This window comes from Lathamus discolor, chromosome 5 (assembly GCF_037157495.1).
Source record: "Lathamus discolor isolate bLatDis1 chromosome 5, bLatDis1.hap1, whole genome shotgun sequence".
Lineage (NCBI taxonomy): Eukaryota > Metazoa > Chordata > Aves > Psittaciformes > Psittacidae > Lathamus > Lathamus discolor.
Genome location: NC_088888.1, coordinates 1,130,288 through 1,152,554, shown reverse-complemented (window position 1 = coordinate 1,152,554; position 22,267 = coordinate 1,130,288). Strand labels below are relative to the sequence as shown.

The window sequence follows — 22,267 nt, the reverse complement described above, 5'->3', positions numbered from 1 at the left end:
GGGTTCTCTTTCCGTAAGCAAAGTGAAGGTCAGTCACCGAGCTGCTGGGGGAAGATGAGACCACAGGGTCTTTGAGGGGCTGCTTTTATGCTAACCATAGAGCTGGGCTACTCGGGACTGTATCAGCTCAACGTACTCACTACCTACAGCATTCTGCTTAGACAGTGCTTGCGCTACACGGCCTCTTCATTGGCAGATTACATCTTTGCCTGACCACAGGCACACAGAGAGAGGACCCAAGACCACCCCGTTATGGATGTTCATTCAGAAACGTAGGACCCCTTTCTAGCCTACCCGACTCCAACCACCTGCCTCCTAACCATGAGGAGGTAGCAGGTAAGAACACGGAACGCTGAGCACGGAGCAGTTGCCATAACACACACTTGGACTGATTTGTGTCTCAAAGGTGTCTGTCAGCACACAGCACTGTACATGCGCCAAATGAGAGCACGGGGGAGAAGCTCGAAGCAGGAAACAGAAGCTCAGCTTAGATTAGCACAGCTCACTCAAGTGCAGTGCTATGCTCAGATTTGGGTTGATTTGCAAACCTTGCTGTCATGGGCTCAGATGTTTGAAGTTTTGGTAAAAAAGGCAAAAAATAAACCCCAGAAAGCTAAAACAAACACGCAGATGAAGTTGCCCTGGCAGCAGTTGGTACCTTTAAAACCTAAGGAAGATGAACCTTTCCAGCTCTTGTTTCAGAGCATCCTGCTCCTTGCTCTCCCATCTCCATGCCGATGGGCACCTCTCGGGTCCCCAGCACATCATGTGCTAAAAGATGTAATGGTGAGAGGAGAAAGAGGGACCAGCCACTTCTGGCCTTTAGAGTCCCTCCCCACCGCCCCCAAATCCCAAACACAAGAGGAGCACCTTGCTGCCTGTTGAGATGTGTTACAAGTAAGCCAAGTCCAACACCAGCTTGGCTCCAAGGAGATTTGAAATGGCACCTTGGTGGGCTGACAGCGGGCTTCCAGGTCTCACCATTCCTAACAAAATGAACAGTCCTGGACTCATCACATTGCCTGAAGACAGCAGATCCTACCCTTAAAAGGATGTGACAAGCAACTGCGGCCACAGTTTCAATAACACTAATACCTGCCCCAGTAGGAATCACTGAAAGTGCTCATCTGCTAACCCTTGACTCATGGTAAATCACAGCAGCAGAAACATCACTGCAACCAGTCATTTGATCAAGGGCGAGGTGAAAGTTGTCTTCCAGGTAATCTAGAGAAGAAAGCTGAGCCTTAAAGGGAAGACTTAAATGAAGACTGGGGGGGAATGCACTATTTTGCTCTTTACAACTGCCTGAGAGGAGGATGGAGCTGATCTCTGCTCCCAAGGAACAAGGGATGGGATAAGAGGAACCGGCCTCAAGCTGCCCCAGGGCAGGTTTAGATGGGGCTGAGGAACAATTCCTGCCCCAGAGGGTGCTCAGGCATTGGAACAGGCTGCCCAGGGCAGGGCTGCAGGCACCGGCCCTGCAAGTGCTCACACCCCGTGGAGACGAGGCCTCAGTGCCATGGGGCAGGGGTGGCCTGGGCAGTGCTGGGCAATGGTTGGACTGGGTGAGCTTAAAGGGCTCTTCCAACCTGGTTGAGCCTATGGTTTAATGTTTGTAATTCTTAATATTTGGGCTTCAACTGTGGATAAACAGACAAGAATCTCTCTGCCTCTCTACATACCCAAGACTGTTTACACATGAAGTCCAAAAAGATGGCCTCATTTCATAAATAATTTGCTCTGATGACTCCATCTGAAAAAAGTGCAACTCGAGACTACATCCAGAGGGACAACACTTGGCTACCGATGTCTAAACGGGGGGGGGCAAGACTAAACATCAGAGCCACGAAAACTCAGCAAATGGTTTTGTTGAAGCTAAGCACATAACATCATGCGCATTCACCACATACCAAACCAGGACTCCTCTCTAACTTGTAAAGCTCTGCTTCCCAGTAAGTCACTTAAGCGTTCAATATGAGATTCTCCTAAGTGTAAATGCTCCGTTACTTAGACCTGACCACATAAGCCATCCAGCCATGCCCTACTCCTCTGATACGGTATCAGAAAGAGTGCCTGTGGAGCCACAGAGCCAGGTAACTCGGAGACAGTGCTGGGAGAAGTTGGGACTTCTCTCCCGCAGGAACAAGTAAAAATGGTTCCCGAAGGATTTGCCATCTGAGCTCAAACCCTGTGCTTTTGTTTTCCTTTGACACATGCCCCCTCCTTCTGTGCATATATATGGCTGGAGTTAAAGTGTAATTTGCTTAAGATCAATCCCTTTGCACGCCAGGGCAGCAAGGGAAGCAGAAACCCTGCACACAAGCAACTCATGACCCTATTAAAAAACATCATTTCCAGCTAAGAGTTTCTCTTCAGTTTACCCAAATGCACACAGATCCCTTGTTCCAGTGTCCCTGCCCAGGGCAGGGGGCTGGAACTCAATGACCTTCAGGTCCTTTCCAACCCAAACCATTCTGTGATTCTGTGATTCCGTTTCTCAATGGAGAACCTGTGAACAGCTACACAAGAATACCACAAGGAGCCTCAGAAGATGGTCAAAGAGATACTTGCTACCCAGCATTTGGGCTAGACTTCCTAAATTGAGCAAATGATGGGGGTTTTGTGCTGTCCCCCATTGCGTGCTGCAAGCCATAATGCCAGGTCCTCCTCTGGATACATTGCACGAGGACATGCTTTGAGTTTAAAGTGAGAGGCAATCAAGAGATCTGTACACTGCAGGAAGGAATAGAAGCTTCTCATGAAATAAAAAGCAAGCAGTACACGTTATTTCGGTGTAGCTATGTTCTGCATAGCTACTGACACCGTACATATCTGATATACACTATATAGTATCTGATACACACTAGACAGTATCTGATATACACTATCAGGAAGGAATATCTGCCTGTAAAGCAGAAGTCTGTGCTTTTAAGGAGACCTACATTTCCTCATAGCTACAGAGGAGCAGTGAGGACTGCAAGCATTTAACTCCAAATCAGTGACCACATGCGGTACGAAAGGCTTGCCAGGATGTGATCCTTAATTACGCCTTCATCCCGCACAGCTCCCTTGAAAAAGGATCAGCTGAGACATCTTGCCCAAAGCAGCTCCTACAGAGAGCAGCCCAACCAAAGAGGAGCCCAGGGTGCCAGAAATAACAATACAGGAAGTTTTCCCCTCAAATAATGAGGTATCCCTTATAATTCAGGCCTATAAAACCGGATTTGTCAAGTTCTAAACTGGGTTGCAGCTATATTTCATTACATCGTAAATCTTCCTTACACCCTAGTAAAGATGCCTAACAATTTAATATGCTATATTTTTCTTTTTAATCTGGAACACATCAAAAAATCACCTGAAACAGGCATCTCCTTTACAGTCCATTTTCTATATAGGTACAGATTCCAAAACGTAATTGCTTCACACTCTTTGCATGGAAAAAGATTTACAAAGTGAATTAGCATGTAGACTAAGAAAGGTTGTAATTATCCCTCTTGGGTTTCTTAGATAGGTCAGTTCACATCCTACAAAGGCCTCTGTGTTAGCCCATGATATTCATTGAGCATCCTATTGCTCTGGCAGCAGCAGAACCTCTTGAAAGGAGCTGTACCACCAAGTAAAAATTCCAGAAGAAAGAACTGGGATTCCAGAGCCAGAACTTTCCAAACTTCCTTTTTGAACTGGGAACAGAACGTTTCACAGCCCCCTTTTTCGGCCGAAATGAATTACTACACAAAATGCTGGATTACAACTGCCTCATATACTGCTATTTCAATGGGGTAACATGCACAGACCTCACATAGAAAAGAAATAAAAGACACCTAAATGGGTGGGGAGAAAAAACACTGCCAATCCCTGCTGTTATTAAAACTTGCAATGCCCGCTGCCTCCCAACCCATCAGGTCTGCAATGAAACAAACCCCATTTCAAAGCCGTGACCATGTCTGTACAAGCCACCGCTGGAAGAAGTTGAGAACACACATGCAGCACTACAGAATACATACAATCATAGAATCATAGAATAGTTAGGGTTGGAAAGGACCTCAGGATCATCCAGTTCCAACCCCCTGCCATGGACAGGGACTCCTCTCACTAAACCATCCCACACAAGGCTTCATCCAACCTGGCCTTGAACACCGCCAGGGATGGAGCATTCACAACCTCCCTGGGCAACCGATTCCAGTGCCTCACCACCCTAACAGGAAAGAATTTCCTCCTTAGATCCAACCTAAACTTCCCCTGTTTCAGTTTGAACCCGTTACCCCTTGTCCTGTCACTACAGTCCCTGATAAAGAGTCTCTCCCCAGCATCCCTATAGGCCCCCTTCAGGTACTGGAAGGCTGCTATGAGGTCCCCACGCAGCCTTCTCTTCTCCAGGCTGAACAGCCCCAACTTCCTCAGCCTATATACATACATCTTCCTTCACAAAATAGATGTGATGAAAACGGCTCCTTCAGTTTCAGATTGCTCCAAGTTTGGCAAACAGTGATGTCATTATTTTCCTGCTGCTTCCAAGAAGTAAGCACAGTTTACATCCTCGCTTCCTGCTGTCTCGCTTTACTTCTCTTAACCCAAGAAGCACAGGACTGGCAGGGCAGAACTTTAGCACTGGGATCACTGAAGGAAGTTGGGACAAGTCTATTTTCCATCTCACCAAGCCTCTCCCAAGTGCAAGCCAATAAAGCCAGGAGTTAACCCGAGAGGTGAACTGCCCTCTCATTTGCCATGAGCACACACACACTACTTTCTCTTCATGCTGCTCAGCCAGGGGTCACCAGCAGTATATGGAAAAGCCAATTCCTGGCCCCAATCCTGTAAAAGCCCAGTAGGAAAAGGCCCCAGAAAGCATCTCAATGGAGCATGCAGCAATTAAGACATGCTTGACTCGTCTGCTTATCGCGTGATTGCACTCCCTGGAGTAGAGTCTTGATACAGGCTTAAGTGGAGCTAGTGAGTGTCACAACCACTTCCCAGCCTGCTGGCAGATCTCCGAGACAAGTTTAAAAGGAGGAAGAATTAGGAAGAAAAAAATAACCCCAACCCCAAAACCTTCAAATATTTTACACTGGGGCAGCTCTTCACCAAAACTGTCATTTTGGGTAAACGACTCGCTGTTCCCTGAGATTCAATGATACCAACCAACTCCTAAAGAGCACTCTAAAAGCAGTGCCCTGCAATAAAAGAGCTGAGTTTGTACAATCCAAGGAAGTTCCTAACCCTGTTGTTAGACTAACACAGAGCTTCTCTCTTGGTTCCCACACTGAAAGAGTGGGGACTTGCCTTTCCCCTTTACTGCAGTTACCACACCGCTAAGTTTGCTGTGCTCCAGGCTGCCCCCAGGGATGCTCGGGCTGGGGTAGCTGGAGAGCAGAGGCTGTCTGCAGGGCTCAGCTGGGCTTGCGAGAGGCTGTATTTTGCTGCTTTGGAGTCAAACACTGCGACTAAGCCTGCTAACAGGAAGCTCCTTAGATCGCCATCTCTCCCGGCATTCCCAGGAAACAATCTGTCTGGAAAAGATTAATTTCTTTAATAACCAGACCAAAAAAAGCAAAGCAAACCTCCAGTTATCCGAGATGAATGCCCAGCCGGTTTCCCCCACAGTCTGAAGAACTGGGTTGGCTTTTCCAGCCAAGGAGGAAGTGAGGCCAGACTCTGAGAGCCATTGGGCTGATGCCGACCTGCGGAAACTCCACGAGCTCAGCGAGATTATTCTGCACGGTGCTGATAGCTCCAGCAACAAGGGCAAAGCCTGGTAAAAATGGGTTTCGGATACCGGAGCTGCACCAGCCTGAAGATCTTATTTCTAGCTGGTCGCTCACTTCAATTGCTCAGATAAAGGAGGGACCCGTCTTAGCTGCTTTCAAATCTGCTTCCCCAGGCAAATCTCCGTTAACTCACTGCATCTACAATTAAAGCTTACTTTTGTTGTTCTGCTCTGTGCTTTGGGATTCACAACATCCACAGCTGTACAGAGACATGAAACGCATATTGGAATTTGTTGGGTTTTGAATGAGTGGCACACAATAAATGTAAGTAATGTAAACATCTGGCTTTACATTACCAAATCGCCAATACTGCAAGCAAGGACTTTGCCTCAGCGTTCTTTAAAGCGCGCACACACACATCCCAAAGAAAAACCTCACAACGCAGGAAAACACAAAATCCTCTCCCTGCACTTGGATTTACTTGCTGAGAAAAGTTAATATTTTCCTTAACTGGAACCTTTTTATAGCTGGGAAAACAACGCATGAAGAATTGGCTGAAGTCACATGCTTGTACATCTATTAGTTAGAATGCTTCTGAAAGGAGTTCAGCCAACAGAGTTATGTCTAACACACACAGACACAGAGTCACACAAGCAGGGCTGTCCACAAAATGCTACCAACAAAAACGTTAGTATAAACAGCAAAGGAAAGCCACAGTAATGCTTATTGCACAGGTGGATCGTCTCAATCAGACCCAAAGCTTTGATGGCATCACAGTTAACAGTATAAATTCCACATGATCACAGCCTTGGTTACTCTTTACCTGGCAGTTTGCATCTACTGATTTCAGTGCTCTCTGTCTTGATTAAATCCTCAACATTTATTCCTGCCTTCCCGGTCTTCAAATCACAGAGACATCCAAAACCCATCTCCAACGCCTCTTCCCAGAGGTCTGCTTTCTAGGTTTTTCCACACAAAAGAGGCTGGAAATTGTTCCAGCTGGTTTGCACAACGCTGATGACTCCATTTTCAAACTAAAAGCCAGGAAATTAGTCATGGTAGAGCAGCATCTCTAGAGGACAGTTTGGGTGACCACCAGCAAGATGCGCGTGGAAGGATGTGTGAGAAAGGAAGACTGGTATCTACCACTTCCTCCTTTCTGCCAGAGAGATCACAAGAAGCAATAGAGTCCTTCACTTAACTCCCAGGGGCAGGAGAGGGCAGGGATAGGACCTGCAGAAGGACAGTCCTTTCCAGTCACCAACAGCTACATGATACCTATTAAGCTCAGGAACATCATCGGAACACGCTAAAACAGCACCTCCTCCCTATGGCAAGCCCACAAAAAAAAAAGCCCCTTTCCCTCCCTCTCCTCTCCTCCAGGAGGGCATCCCCATGTCCCGAATCAACATAACAGGAAAAACTCACCAGGTGGAACAGGGTATTTCTTCAGGAGCTGGTCCATGCCCCAATCCCAGCATGCAGACTATGCAGTGAATGTAAGTGTGCGGCTGGACTCATCCTGCAGGCAGCCAGCTAAAGGCAGCGCTCCTACAATCCCCAACTGGTTTGGGTTGGAAAGGACCTTGAGCTCATCCAGTTTCAGACCCCTGCCCCGGGCAGGGACACCTTCCATGTCCCTCATAATACTTCAACCAGCCATCTCCAACGGATGTATTTCACCAGCTGGGAAATACAAGGTCTTACTTTGTCTTCCCAAGGATATTTTAGAAGCTGAAGTGATCAGCAGCTACCCCCTGCACCAACCTGAGTAGCTTCATTTTGGGTACGATCCAGAGCTGTTCAGCTCTAATCCATCCCATCTCACCCATCACATAAAGCATGTGTCAGCTCAGCGCACCTCAAGGACAGCACCAAAACCAGTCAATGCTCTACAAAGTGGCACTTTCTTACCACTCCCTGCAAAAGGTTAACGTGCAGGCAAGGAGAAAATGGCCAAGTTTTCCTCCAGAGGCCATTTTGCTTGTCCTAGAACCCTAACAGACCCATGCAGTGTCCAACATGACCATGCCTTGCAGGTTCTGGGCCATGGAGACACAATCCCCCATGACACATCCCACCAGCGAAAGCAGAGCATGGAAGGAGAAGAAGTGATGGCAACCCAGCACTCAGCCCTGCCTGGTGAGAGATGAGGAGCTGAGCAAAGGAAGGGCTCTTATCAAGAGAGGGCTCATTCCCAGCACACACTCAGAGCACAGAATGATAGAACAGTTTGGGTCTGAAGGGACCCTCAAGGCTCATCTAAGTCCAATAAGCAGGGACATCTTCACCTAAAGCAGCAGCACACCACATGCCATATGCAGGGCCCAGCAGCCCTACCCTATTGGAAGCGTTGAATAAAAACACACTTTTCCCTGTACTTCCATTAAAGCCCCACTTGTTCGCAGGCTTCCACATCGCACACAGAGGATGATAAAAGGACCAAAAAGACTCCTTGGGAAACTGGGAGAAAACTGCACAAAAAACAGTAATACAGCTACCACTGAGACAAAAGGGGAGATGGAAGCCAGTGGACTGACTCCCAGGGCTTTAAAAGCTCAGTAGGCAGCTGCTCTGCCAAGAGACATAGCCAGGGAGTAACTTCCACAGCAGCTCTGAATGCTATGGGACAGCCAGAGGAGAGGAGACCATCACTTCACAGGCATCACCTTCCCAAATGATCTTAGGCAACCTCCACATCACCGCAGCATGCTCACCTAACAAATGCTTTCCAACCCACATTACCTTCTCTCACCCAACTCTTCCTACACGTTCCATTAGCCTCCACTTCCTACCTGGTGGTATCTCACATGGGTCCGCGCACAGTGCCAAGCTGGGACAGAGCCAACATGCTCCTTCCCCAACCACAGCCAGCCCAGGAAGAGGAAGGAGAAGCCCCCAGGGGCAGTACCCTGGGCAGAAAAGCTGAGCTGGGAACCCAACCACAGCTGTCAGCAATCACAATCTGGCCAAACCAAATCAACCCAGCTGCAACCCCAGTTCTGATGGGCTCATTTACATCACGTGCTTGTTGACAGCTAACCTGCTGGTGAGACATTTCTGCTCAGCTGTGTAAGAACTGAAGTCTCTCCTTTTCGCACTGAATAGATGTTAGTTGTCTGACTTGAAAAATACGCTGGGTTTTTTCAAGCCTTAATGGTGTCCCTTTAGCATCTCCACTTTCCAAGCATTAATATGCATTTTCCACAGAGTTTTTAACCACGCAGTAATTACACAAGCTGGATGCCTTTCTCTGAACTTCAGATGTTAATTAACAGGGAAAGGGCCATGTTAACAGCCCTGATTTTTTTTTAAGCTTGCTGAAATTGTTACTCGATTCCAACTTCACACATCCAGGAAAGAGGAAAATGCACGCAACCAACAAAGGCAACAAGTAAGCTAGAAGTAGGCTGAGGATTAGTAAGAGAAGGAGAAACTGAGGGATGAATAATGCAGGAATGATGGATTAGGTTACTGACATGTATGCATGGATATGACTGTGTGACAGGGTGCATACTTGTACCACACACAAATGTTTGGCGAGTTGGAGTTTCTCTTTTGCCTTCTGTCATGTTCAGTTATGTAGCTTGCTCCCACAGCTCTCATTAAGAACTATGTTCTCCAGCAGTCCGTGCTGTCTCGAGGCCATGGAAAACCCTGCTTTTGGCCCAAGGAAGAGTTGTCCTGGTTTCAGCTGGGATAGAGTTAATTCTCCTCCCCGTCCCTGGTGCAGTGCTGTGCTTTGGCTTCCGTCTGGGAACAAGGCTGATAACACTGATGTTTTTAGTTGTTGCTCAGTACTGCTGGCTCTGATCAAGGACTTTTCAGTCTCATGCTCTGCCAGCGAGGAGGGGCATGGGAAGCCGGTAGGAAGCAGAGACAGGGCACCTGACCCAAACTAACCAAAGGGCTATTCCATACCACAGCACGTCATGCCCACGATAGAAACTGGGGGGAGTCACCCAGGAGGCCCAAATTGCTGCCCGGGTCAGGCTGGGTATCGGTCAGTGGGTGCTGTGCAATTGTATTGGGCATCACTTGTGTTTATTGGGCTTTACTTCTTTCCCCTTTCAGTTTTAGGTTCTCTCCCCTCGTTATTTCCCTTATCATTATTATTAGCAGTAGTATTATAGTGGACTTTAGTTACTGGACTGCTCTTATCTCAACCCCTGAGGTTTACATTCTTTCCATTCTCCTCCCCATCCTGCCCTGGGGGGGAGGGGGCTGCGTGGTGCTGGGTTTAAACCACAACAGAGTTCACCGTCTTTTTTCTGGGCATTTCCTCTAGGAACAATTCTCATCATCCCAGGATAAAAGACTGCACGACATAAAACATACCCTGCCTCTTGTATGTGAAACTCAACCGTTTCAAGATCAATCTTCTCCGACCTATTCAAACAAGTCAGAAGGACTGCTGCGGGGAGGCGAAGCTTACACTTCAGATACATGGCTTCCAGTGTTTGAGAGGTTTAATACAGATACTATCCCACAAACCCAGCATCACATTTAGGAGGTAGAGGGACACATTTATCTCTTTGGATAGGAAACATGGAGCAGATGACCATCGCATCACTGGTGAGAACTTCTGTGTCATAAAATGACCCAATGCTACCCGAGTCTGTAAGTTTCTCTAATGAGGTAGCATGTGCCAAGCCAGGCAATCCTGAAGAATTACATCAGAAGCCCATAGACCTCTCAGAGATAATGAATTTCCTCAGAACTGCATCTGCACGAAGATGTACATGCAGGAAAAGAAACTCTGACTTCTTACATCCACCTATTTTCAATCGAGCATAAACCTGTAAGATTATTAACTGCAATAAAGCCCTAAAATGGATGCTAAAACGGTGTTTGAGGGCAGCATCAGACACTCCAGAAACATATATAAGCTGAATTCTAGTGCACTATATAAAGGCAAGTTTCAACTAGAGAGTTTTACGGTGATTTGTGGTACTTTAAAAGCACTCTTGTAACAATTTTAATAGTTTAAAATCTTGAAGCTGAGTCCCAGAGAGATGCAGCTAGTGCTAAACTGCCGGTTTAATGGGATTTTTGCACCCTCTCGCCATGCTCTACTTTATAAATAAACCTCTAGACTTTGTATTGATTTTTTTACCATGATAGATTGAGCCTCTCTGGCAGAGAGGGCCAAAGAACAGCACATGAAAAATTACAGGTTCCCACTTTGTGAAAGGGACAACAATAACAAAGCCCCCAAGGGAAAACAACTGCAATATAATGCATATATGCCTGCGTTCCTTGCCTTTCAGATCTGCACTCTGCGTGGGTGTGTGCATATACCAAGACTTCTTCATTACATTTACTGTCAGAAAGCATTAAAAGAGTATCACATACAGTTATATCACATGCTGTACATCTTCTTCAGTTCCAAAGCATAAAGTCTGACTTGAGTGCCACCTGCTCTGAAGTGCTATAGGACACCCTATCAAAATCATCTCCAGAAGTTTTCTACTAGTTCAAGGTCTAGGTTCTGGAGATGCCACAGTAGAAGCGTTCAAGATGGTATACATAGCGAGAGCTAGCTTAAGTTCATCCACTTAGCTGGTCTTACAGGGTCCTGTGCCAGACAGCTCATCAGGATGCTGCCCTGCTGGCCCAGATTCTGTAACCAGCTCTGCTCTTGAGAACATCACCAAGCGCACTCATGGTTGAGCTGTGAGATGCCTACTCCTGCAACCAGCTCAGAAATACACTACAGAAACACACAGTGGCACAATAAGAACTTACTACCCATGTGCAGGGATGCGAGTGTAACAGACTCATAACCTACCCACGTGAAGCAGACACTGTTAGTTTGCTGAAACAGAGGCACCTACTCTGGTTGCGTGATACATGGTCTAGTGTGAAGCAATCCTGCCCATGACAGGGGGCTGGGACGAGATGAATTTAAGGTCCTTTCCAACCGAAACCATTCCATGATTCCGTTTGCAGTTACCACCATTTTCCAAGCAGCAGAGCTGATACCACAAGTCACTTTCTTACACAGGGAAGAACACGAAGGGCAACCAAAAATAAGAATGGAAACACAAGAGGATGCCGACAGCAAAACCTGACCTGAATAAGCACAATCACAGATATTTAGCAGTCTTTTGTCTTTATCCCACTTGGTTCATCTCCGCTATGTGGGTTTTTTTAAAGCTGGATCTGTTCACTATGTATATAACTAGATTAAAAAGGTTTCTTGAACACATGACTGTGCAATATCATTTGAATTCTTTGCAGGATCTTGCAAACTCCAGTGTGCTTAATTTTAGAAACAAGGACAACAAAAAAAAGCTCCAAACCCCAACAACAACGTCTGCCATTTCCATATGTGCTCTATATTGCACTAGCTCTGCACCAGAAATGAAACACAGCAAAAAAAGCAGCAATTTCCTCCCCCCCCCCCCCAAAAAAAAGGCTGTCAGGGGCATTATGTCTTCCCTGACACTCCAAAATCTCAGCTACTTCTGAATTGTCAAGTCTCCTAGAAATCTGTTACACCTGCCTGTAAGTTCCCCAAGTGATACACGGTCGGAATGGCATTCAGAGAGCTACCTGTGGGGATGTGAAGATGATGTGACTGCAGTGCCAGGGATACTGGGGGATTTTGGCTGTGCAGTGCCCCAAAATGATTTTCAGTGGAGGCAGCTGCATCGTTTCAAGTCTCCCCACATCTTCCTCTCGGTGGTTGTTCTTCAGATGATGGAATGAGATGCAAGAGCAACAATTATCACAGCGGTAACCAATGGGGACCTAATACACAGGCATGCAATGCAACAGCAACCAGTGATAGCACTAGAACAGCTCAGGATGCTCAACAGGGAAAGGTGGGTTCAAAGAGTGGGGACTACCAAATCAGAGATTTCAAGTCTTATCTCCAACCACACCGCATCACCAAGCACAGGCGCAACACATATCCAACACAGCTCCTGTGGGCTGGTGCACACATCACAAGCGATGTTGCTTTTCCCTTGATTCAGCCAAACCAGATATACAGACCCAAAACCAGGCTCTCAACTCCTTCTTGAAGGTCGCACCTCTGCGGGTGAGCTGTGGAGCTGAAGGACCAGCACTGCTTCCAACTGTGCCATTGCTCTGTGAGGAACACAACCTTCGGAGGCCAAGGATTCCAACCTGGTCTCTTTGCTTTGCTAAACTCACAACTCTTTATCCCCATTAAGCTTCTGATTTCTAAATATCACTCACAGGCACCTGCTACTGACAATTACCAGAGAACATATGTAAGAGAAAAGGATAACATATGGCTATACAAGTAACTAGTGCTCCTCACAGGCTCTAAAAGGGACAAGGAATTTCACTGGTTTTCCAATGGGCCACTTCCATGGTGTGTGCTCAGCTGCATACACATGGGGTAACACCAACACATGGCCTCCCAGGGCATCCCTCAGCACTGCTCCCTCCACCCCCTTCTCCTCCACTGCTAACAGAAGAGCTGAGCCAGAGGAGACGTTAAAAACAAGCAATAAAGCGCGTGAATGGATATCCATGGATTTCACATGCCAAGAGCCCGATCCAAAGCTGTTCCTGCAAGCCTTCCCACTGAAGGCACCCAGAGGCCTCCTCACTTTCCTCCCAGGACACAGTGCAGCTGGCAAGACACAGGACAAGAAGGGAAATCTCCCCGTGTCCATTGGGTTTGTTTCATAGCATCACAGAATCATTTAGGTTGGAAAAGACCTAGATCATCGAGTCCAACCATTAACCCAACACTGCCAAGTCCACTGCCACTGGTAGGCTCAGGCCGCTGATGGTTTATACACTTTGTGCACACCTAGGATTATGGCAATCGATCAAACCACATCCAAAGAGAAGATGTATAAGCAACATCCTGCAAGCTTCAGCCAGGAAAAGCCATTACCCTGTCAGCTCACAGCCAGCCGTAAGTAAAAAGACGTTCTGAGGGTCCCTGAACTGCAAACCACACTCAAAGAAACCTTCACTGTGCTACAGAGTAACAGGGATCAGTCCCTTCCACACCACCTCAGACCTCCCAAAATAATAAAGATAAATAAACCCATTCTGCATAGAGGACACTGTGCCTGGAGATGTAGCAAGAGGCGTGTCAGGATGATTGTCATCCTTCTGCTTTGTCTCTGCACGCTTGGTACCACCACCATCACGGTACCGCCCAAACGCATCAATTCAACATCACATTTCCCCCTTCTCTCTTCTTGAAGTAGTTATTTTTCCTCTGGGAAGCGACTTACTTTAAAAATTGCTTTATGATTACAAAAAAGGCAGCACCAACTGCTCAAAATGTCAACCTGAATTTGATTTCTGGTTCCCTCCTCCTCAGCCTCTCACAGGAAACCCCCGTGCCTCCATCTCACACTCTGCCTAGTGTCAAGCCCAGAAGGACAGCCGCCAAACCTTGGTGTTTCTGGTAGAGATGGGGCTCTCTGGTCCCTGCCACAGAGCTCAGCTTTGCACGTGGGACATGCAGGCACAAGCCAAGAGCTTCAGTTCAAAACCCTACGCCATGGCACGAGGGCAGGAGGGTTTAACCCGCAGGGCTGAGAGGACATACCCATGCGACGAGGTGCTGCAGCAAACTCCAGACCTGGTCACCTTTCAGATCATCAAGTCCAACCATTGACCCAACTGTCTGCAAAGAGCAACGTGCCATTCTTTCCTTGCTTGCTCCCCACATCAGCGATCCGGGGAACACCACGGCGTCAGGGGTCGGTCCATCGAGTCGCATGCAAAGCCATGAAATCACGTCACGTTCCCATCGAATTCAAAAGGCTGTAGAGCAGCCCTTATTGCTCCTCATCATACAAATTCAGAGCGCCTGTGATGAAGTTATTAACGTGCCACAGTCAGCGAAGGCAGACTCGCAGCGTAGAGCTAATACTCAGTTAATAACCCAACGGGGAGGAGAGCAACCTCTGAATTTAGCACGGCTGACGTCAGCGGTGACGTCATTTCCACACGAAGGCTAGTGAGAAGGAAAATACAATCAAAAATAGCTTTTTTTGGCTCTCTCAGAACCAAGATCCAGCGATACGTAAATTGCTCGGCCTCCACTGCAACCAAACTGCGCGAGATAACCCAAAGCCGCACCAACGCTCTCAGCCTTCGCTCCTGCTCCTCGGAGGAGTCGAAGCCTACGACAGGCAGCGAGCACAGCACTTGTACAGGCACGCAGCCGCAGCGCGTCCCAGCCGGCACTGCCAGGAGCCTGCTGCGCACTCCCCAACGAGGTGTTCGGGGCTCTTCCTGCTTCGGAAGGGCTCATTTTAAAGAAACCATATAAAATCAATACATCCCCAATCGGCAAAAGGCTTTTAGGTGCGACTGGGGCAGAGATCAGTGATTCCCCAAGGATAGGTTAAACACGTCAAGCAAAACAGGCGCAGATCAGAGGGGAAAGATGCCTGCTTAAATGAACAACAAAGTATTCAGCCAAACAGGGAAGAAACCACTGAAAGCAAAGCCTGAAAGCACAGAAATTCAACTCGGTGAATTCGGGTAACTCAGAACAGGCTGTGGAGTCATTTTGCCACTTTTAAACAACATTAACTTCTTTTTTTAAACGAAACCCACTTTTCCTCCCCCAAAAAAGTAACTCCTTAATACAAAGCCTGCCGCAAGTGCTACACACACCTATTGCGCTGGTAAATAAGTTTAGAACTTGAGAACATTCATGAGAAAATTCAACCTGGAGGGTAATTTTCCTGAGGTTTCTGCTTGGCAAAGGAAAACAGTGTTTTCAACAGATGAATATGCTTCCCTGTAATTGTTAGTCTGTTAAGCATCATGTAAATGGGTGTTTTACCCAAATGCAGCTTGAAACCTACCTACTGGAAACAAAGAAAGAAAGGTATCAAACCAACCTGCACAGGACAGGGCAGAGCAGCACTAACAACATGTAAGCACAGGTTTCTGAACCATAAAAAAAAAAGCCCCAAAGTTGTTGCATAATTTATTCCCTTTCCTCCCAGTTTCACAGATGAAGATAGCAGCACCAGGAGATAACCGAAAGATTTCTTTTGCCTTCAGCTCGGTAATTTACAAGTCTTCAGGTTTTTGGGGGGTTGGTTGCTTTATCACTGGGAAAATTCCGTGGAAATACCACTTCTCTGCATTCCCAGTCTACAAAGTTCGCTTGACAGAGACGCGTGCCCACCGAGCACCATCACGGTTTACAGTAAGCGGTGACTAATCTCCACAGCGTACACTGTATGTGGATCACTGAGTCAGCCTGAAAGTTGGTTCATTCACTCCAACACCGCTTCTTCCATTCTCCTCTCTCTCTGATCTGCAGGCACATCTGAGATCGGCCTTCCCTTCATTCAAGAAGAGCTTCTTGTTGCCTTAATAGGCAATAGGTGCAGGTACAAAAACTGACTGCTATGGTGCGGGACTGACCTAAAGAACACGGGCTTGCCTGGACAACAGCAAAAACCAACCCCCAAAAATACCAAATAGAAGGACAAAAGGAAAGCCCTACATAAAAAGCCCTACATTTATTGCTCAGCAACAAACTCCCACGTGTGCAAGGAAGAAGCCTCACGGGAAGGGACTCTCGAGGGTCTATGCTACTGGAAAAACTTACCAGCTCCACCGTTTTACAAGGGCATGTAGTGGTGAGACAAGGGGGAATGGCTTTAACCTGCCCGAGGGGAGACTGAGCTGAGCTCTTAGGCAGAAGCTCTTCCCTGTGAGGGTGCTGAGGCGCTGGCACAGGGTGCCCAGAGAAGCTGTGGCTGCCCCATCCCTGGCAGTGCTCAAGGCCAGGTTGGACACAGGGGCTTGGAGCAAGCTGCTCCAGTGGAAGGGGTCCCTGCCCATGGCAGGGGTTGGAGCTGGAGGAGCTTTAAGGGCCCTTCCCAAACCAGGGAAACCTTCCCAAGGAACCTTCCCAAACCCAAACCAGGCTGGGATTCCATGCTTTGGCAATCTGATTGCACAAAGCCCATGAGAAACGCCCCATTTAAGTGATCTGGTTTACTGACAACAAAAGCAGCAGCAGAAACAACACAGGCACATACTATCGATAGCTGGAATGGCCAGAGATGACTTTGCATTTGCTGAAACCTAAAATGAAATGCTCCACTCTTCTGCTCTCTTTTTTCATATCTTTTAATTTACATAATTTGCAGCACGGATTTTCCAGAAATAACCTGAAAGTAAAAGTTCTACCTGAAGCAAAAAAAACAATAAAACAACAACCCAAAACCTGTTTATAATAAGGATAACATGGGGCTTAAACATAAGGATTTTCTCTACATAACTGAAGCCTATCATCCACTTTGTAACTGCAATTCTTCAACTAGAAGAATACAAATATTACAGAGTAAAGGAATTGCAGCAAAGCGCTGCCTTCATACACAGATCCAAACAGTCACACAGGTCATCCCACCAACTCCAGTACAGTGAGGAAAACCAGACTGATTGGGCCAATACTGAGCACACTTAATCCATCAACCAGCTTTATGCAGTCTGTGCGCTACAGCCACAACGTGTGTGCCGCAGCGTTATTAGTTTTGGACCACCGCCTGCTGGCTGAGAGCGGGTCTTTAAAACCAGATGAGCCCATGTTATTTTAATGAACCCCTACTTGTAAGTAACGATCAAGTAGTTAGCCCAGGGATCCTACTGACAGACTTCCAGCATGGAAGCATCGCTCCTTTCATAAATTAGTGTAATTCCGTGGGGTTAGTCTAGCGTTTATTTATGTGCATTCAACAACCAGATTAAAACTTCTTTTGGAAGTTAGAAATCACTTGAAATAAAAGCCTGCTAGGACTTCATCATCCCCGCTCCTGTTAAGCAGTACCTTACTATGCAGGCAGTCAGGTTTGGCTTAACTTATGTTCTTTTCATTAACAAAAGAGCACTTATCCCAACATCTCTTTGCTGTGCACCTCCCTTTTCAGGCGTATTAGTTCTTTAAATCTAAAGCTGGTTTTAACTTCAAAGACTAAACTGCAAGCAAAATGAAGGATAAAATTCACCCTCTGCAATGCATCTTTGGTTTTCAAGCATATAAATGGTGGAGCCTTTTTTTGTTTTACCTGCAAGGCATATTCTCTTATTCATGCTTTTTCATTATAATAGCAGCAACTTTAGAGAAGTATTAAAGTTCATTATGAACCAGCTCCTTCAAAATTTCATAGTCCTAAAGAAACCAAAAGACAACCCCACTTTTCCTCACTTCAGAGAAAATTTGCTTCTCATTTTCTACTTTCATCAAACGAATGCAGGCAGCAGCAATACTTCTTCATCACGAAGCAGGCAGCTCAGATACCAACTGACCGAACTCTGACAGCATAAACCAAGTTTATCTGATGGAAAAAATGCAGAGAATTACTGTTCATCACCATGACTGAGAAGCCTCTTCCAGTCTTGGAAATGCAGAGCATCAATGGCAAAAGAGGGAGAAGCTGCCTGATTGTGTTTCTGCAAACGTGTTGGCTTAGAGGAATTATTGCCACCTTCAATGAAGGTATGTCCCTCACGTGCTCAGAAATAGGGGTTCAACAGAGTTATGAATAGGAATTTTACTTTTCCAGACATAAACTGTTTGCTGATCGAGAAAACTCCTCCATTTCCCTCTTTCTACACCTGACGCTTTGCCATGCAGGGCTACTGAAACACATGGGGATGGTGTGCAGGGCATTCCTGCGGATGATGACTGAAAGGTAACTAGTGCTTCACTGCTTGTGTTCAGAGACACCCTCTAACAAACCGGATACCTGGGTCCTATGAGCTGTCTTGTCTTAGCATATCTAGAGGGTGAAAGTCCTCCCAGACAGAGGCAAGAATGCCACTTCTGACACTCAAATGCCTACAGAAAAGGCTGCATCCTGCCCTGCCTGGCATGCTACTGCTCGCAGCAATCGTGTTGCCAAAGAAAGCTGGAACTTCAAACAGCTTTACGAGATCCTTTCATATAAAGCATCCTGGTTCAGCATCTCACCACTAAAGCACATCAGTCTGTGAGATGGTTTTCTGCCTGATTCTTGCCAGGAACTCATTAGAATATCACTGCAAGTACTTGTTTATTATCATAAATAATGCTGTGATGCTGAATTCACGTTTTTACACTGATCAATAAAAACGAAGTCAACACGCTACACACCCAGCCCACACATGGAGAAAACTCATTTAACAAGAAGATCAAAGTTGTCTACCTTCTACTGCTGTAAAATCACAACCAGCCTTTTGGCTTTCACCAGTTATCTTTGAAGAATGATTGGAAATGAACAAAAAATAATTCTGGAAGCACATACTGAAATTGCAGATACAAAACAGAGATAGGAGGTGACATGCAAATAACCACGTGGGAGACCTTCTCCTGAATTCGAACTGCATGGCAGGCCAAAGAGACAGCTGGAGCATCAACACTCTGCAAAGCTGGGCCATTCAACATAGCTTAACATTCACCAGCTCTTTTGTTTTCTCAAAACACATAAGGGCTCCTTCGCAGTACTCAACATAAGCTTTGGAAAAGTAACAAGACCAACCCAAAAAGCGAGCTAGCAAAGTTAGCATCTGAACTGCTCCTGCCCTTTTCCCCCCAGTATATTACAGGCACAAGAAGCAACCAAACCGCTGTGCTCAACACTGAGCTACGTGGGACATAAGCTTGTAGATCAGGTGACGACAGCCTCCTGCGTTCAGCAGCCACAGCTCTGGTACTTACCACAGAGCCCATGGTTACTTACAGTCCCACTGCGACCTAGGAGCCATTGCAGAGGGGATGCTTTCAGCCTCCAGAGAGAGCAACGCAGCCCTCTCCCCGCTGAAAGCACTGTGTAGCCCACTCAAACCCTACCACCTCTCTGCAAGCCCAGTTTTGATGCTCAGCACAAAATAGAGAAGAGGCAGGCCAGAAAGAAGCAACTGGAAGATATTTATGGAACTCTAAGTTAATATGTTAATATCCTAAATATCACAAGGCTTTGGCAGCCTACTTTTTGGGGAAAAGAAAACTCAGTTCAGCTATGTAGGGTCTTCTAAGTATCCATACTTGTGGCAGGTTTAAAGGCTGCTCAGCATCCATTTTTTATTTAACACACTGTTTGCTCTTGTTGCTAACAACACAAATCCGAGCATCATAAAAAGAGCAAATAACTAGCAAATTTGCTTATGAAATAACAGTGACATGATTTACTAGTCAGTTGGTTGGGACTTTTCTGATACAAACAGGATCTTCCACCAGGACATCTTCTCCACCAGCACAAAGAGACACAGCAGGGTAGCAGCAGGGATGAGGCGCCTGTGGTACAAGTCCAGTGGTCAGCACTGACAGCAGCCAGCAGCTACCAAGCTGCTAAAGAAGCCCCATTTATCTGCTCTGTCTTCAAGCACTGCCATGCTGTCCAAAGGAGTAAATCTTTAGCATTAATATTGTCTTATCTTATGCCTCCACACTTTCACAGATCTATTATGCAGGTTTTCCTCACCTGCAGGATTTAAAAACTGTATTAAAATTACACAGGATCTGTTTGAGGAAAAAACTATTACAAAACATGAATAACATCACAACACATCTTCCTGCTCACCGATAAACTGTATTCAGTTCTGCATGTAAAGCAGAGGCTATTTCAACTTACACAAAGCTCTAAGAGCATCCATTTCACTAGGACCCATGTCAGATCATACTCTTGCAGGGGTGTCTGTATGCATTTGTGCCCTAAGATAGCAGGGTTTACCCTACTGACCCATCCAAAACTACATGCCAGGTTTACAGTGTGCATTCTGTTAAGAAAAATGAAAGAATTTACTATTTAGGTGAAGAGTAAAATTAAACATAAAAATCAACCTACAGCCTTACTAATAGAGCTGGAATTGGCATAACCCTCCACATGTAAATAGAGGTCCTTCTAGGAAAAGCCATTTCAAGTTCTGATTTGGCATATGAAACATGGCAATACTGGGAAAACCACTTTTCCCCTAGGACAACTGGAACTCAGACGGGACTCTTACCCACACAGAAGTGGTGCCAAACCTTTTAGTCCCCTAATACGTACTATTTTACCAGCAGAATTTGGGGTTTAAAGGGGAGAATGCATTTAAGGTTCTTTCAAAACACACTGGCATTAGGTTCTTTTTTCTTTAATATTTAAAAAGTAGAACACAGACTTCCTTCCTATCCTCCCCCACGCATACACTAAAAATATATAAATATATAAATAAAGGAAATGAAACTTCCCCATCAATGAAAATGGGGGGGGGGGGGGGGGAGTGTGTGAAGAACAAAGACAAAAATTACAGAGAACTTCAGCCATTAGCCCATTTTAAACTTAACAGCCTCTTGTTTCACAGGGTTGGGTCCTTTCTTCCCCATATGCTGAAGTGATTTAGGATTCGATACTCACTTGAAATGAAAGCACCCGAAATGGACTCTGTCCTTTAAGAGCCTTGCTCTAGCCAGTGTGAACAAAAACCTCTCACTGTCAGGGACCTCATAAAAAAAGGGCTGCCGATAACGTAACATTCCTCTTACACCTCTTTTGCTGGGACAATCCTTTCCCAATCCCTATGTCTGCAGTCTTCACGCTCCAGGGTTAGCGGGCAGTTTTAGCACCCAACCCTGAGCTTTTCCTCATTAATAAACATGAGATTTTTAACAAATGACAAAAAAAAACCCACCCCAAAACAAACCCCAAGTATCAAAAACACCATCTGCAACAATCTCGCTTTGCTCTGGTTGTAATGAAGCCGGAACATGAAGAGGCAAAAAAAGACAAAGCAAAACAAAACCTTGCAGCACTGCACTTCAAGGACATATCACAATGCAGGCTCTATCAAAAATCTTACCATGAGCAGTTGATGAGGGGAGGGAGGGGAAAGACAACAACCATTTCCTTGCTGAACTAAAAAGACCAGAGCAAATCAGTGATAAGGCCCAGGATGGCTGGTTAGAAAGGCTGAATGAGTGGGGTAGGGAAACGTGGCCCTTGCAGCCCTGTGCCTGGAAAGGGAGCCCCTGGCAGCTGAAGGTCGCCAATTTGTGTGAAATTCTAATGGAGTTTGAACTGGAAATCGGAGAGAGATGAACCAAAAAGAGATTTAAACAGAAAAAAATTAAAACCCAGCTACCTTCTGAGTCTGTATCACCATAGCAGCATTTTGGGTCTTTCCAGAGCAAATCATCAGTCAACTCTGAAAACTTAGGTGGGCTGTTTGTGTGAAACACGTTACTCTTTGTTATACAGTAAGCTGAAACCGCAAGACTCATTTCACTCCGAACCTCAAAATACACCCAGCACTACACAACTCCTCCAAACCCCTGCAACATCCCCGCTCTAATATGAAGAGTTTAAACTTCTTTTACAATCCCTGCTACAGGGTAACACAAAGCATGCGTTGGGCTCCCCGAACCATTACCCTCTCGACAAGAAAGTCACATCAATGATGCATTTGCCCCGGAGTTTCTGCAGCAGCAGGTTGTAACCTGAGCATAATAACCAGGTTTTCCCCACACAAATCAATGTCTTTTTAGTTTCTGCTGCTGTTTCGAGCAGGGCCACATGAGCCCGCGCCACCATGGAGCAACACAGCCAAGGCAGAGAGAGAGAAAATAA

General features: G+C 46.2%; 1 protein-coding gene across 4 annotated transcripts in view; it reads right to left on the bottom strand.

The window, feature by feature from the left end:
- TRERF1 (transcriptional regulating factor 1) overlaps positions 1-22,267 on the bottom strand; it is a 99,007-nt gene that overhangs the window by 72,172 nt on the left and 4,568 nt on the right. For 2 of the 4 annotated variants that reach the window (XM_065679307.1, XM_065679306.1), the window contains exon 1: positions 8,501-8,604. The exons of the other annotated variants lie outside the window; for them this stretch is intronic. The gene's annotated coding sequence lies outside the window, so the exon portion shown is untranslated. Of the gene's footprint in view, positions 1-8,500; positions 8,605-22,267 lie in introns of those variants that run through there. 4 annotated transcript variants of the gene reach the window in all.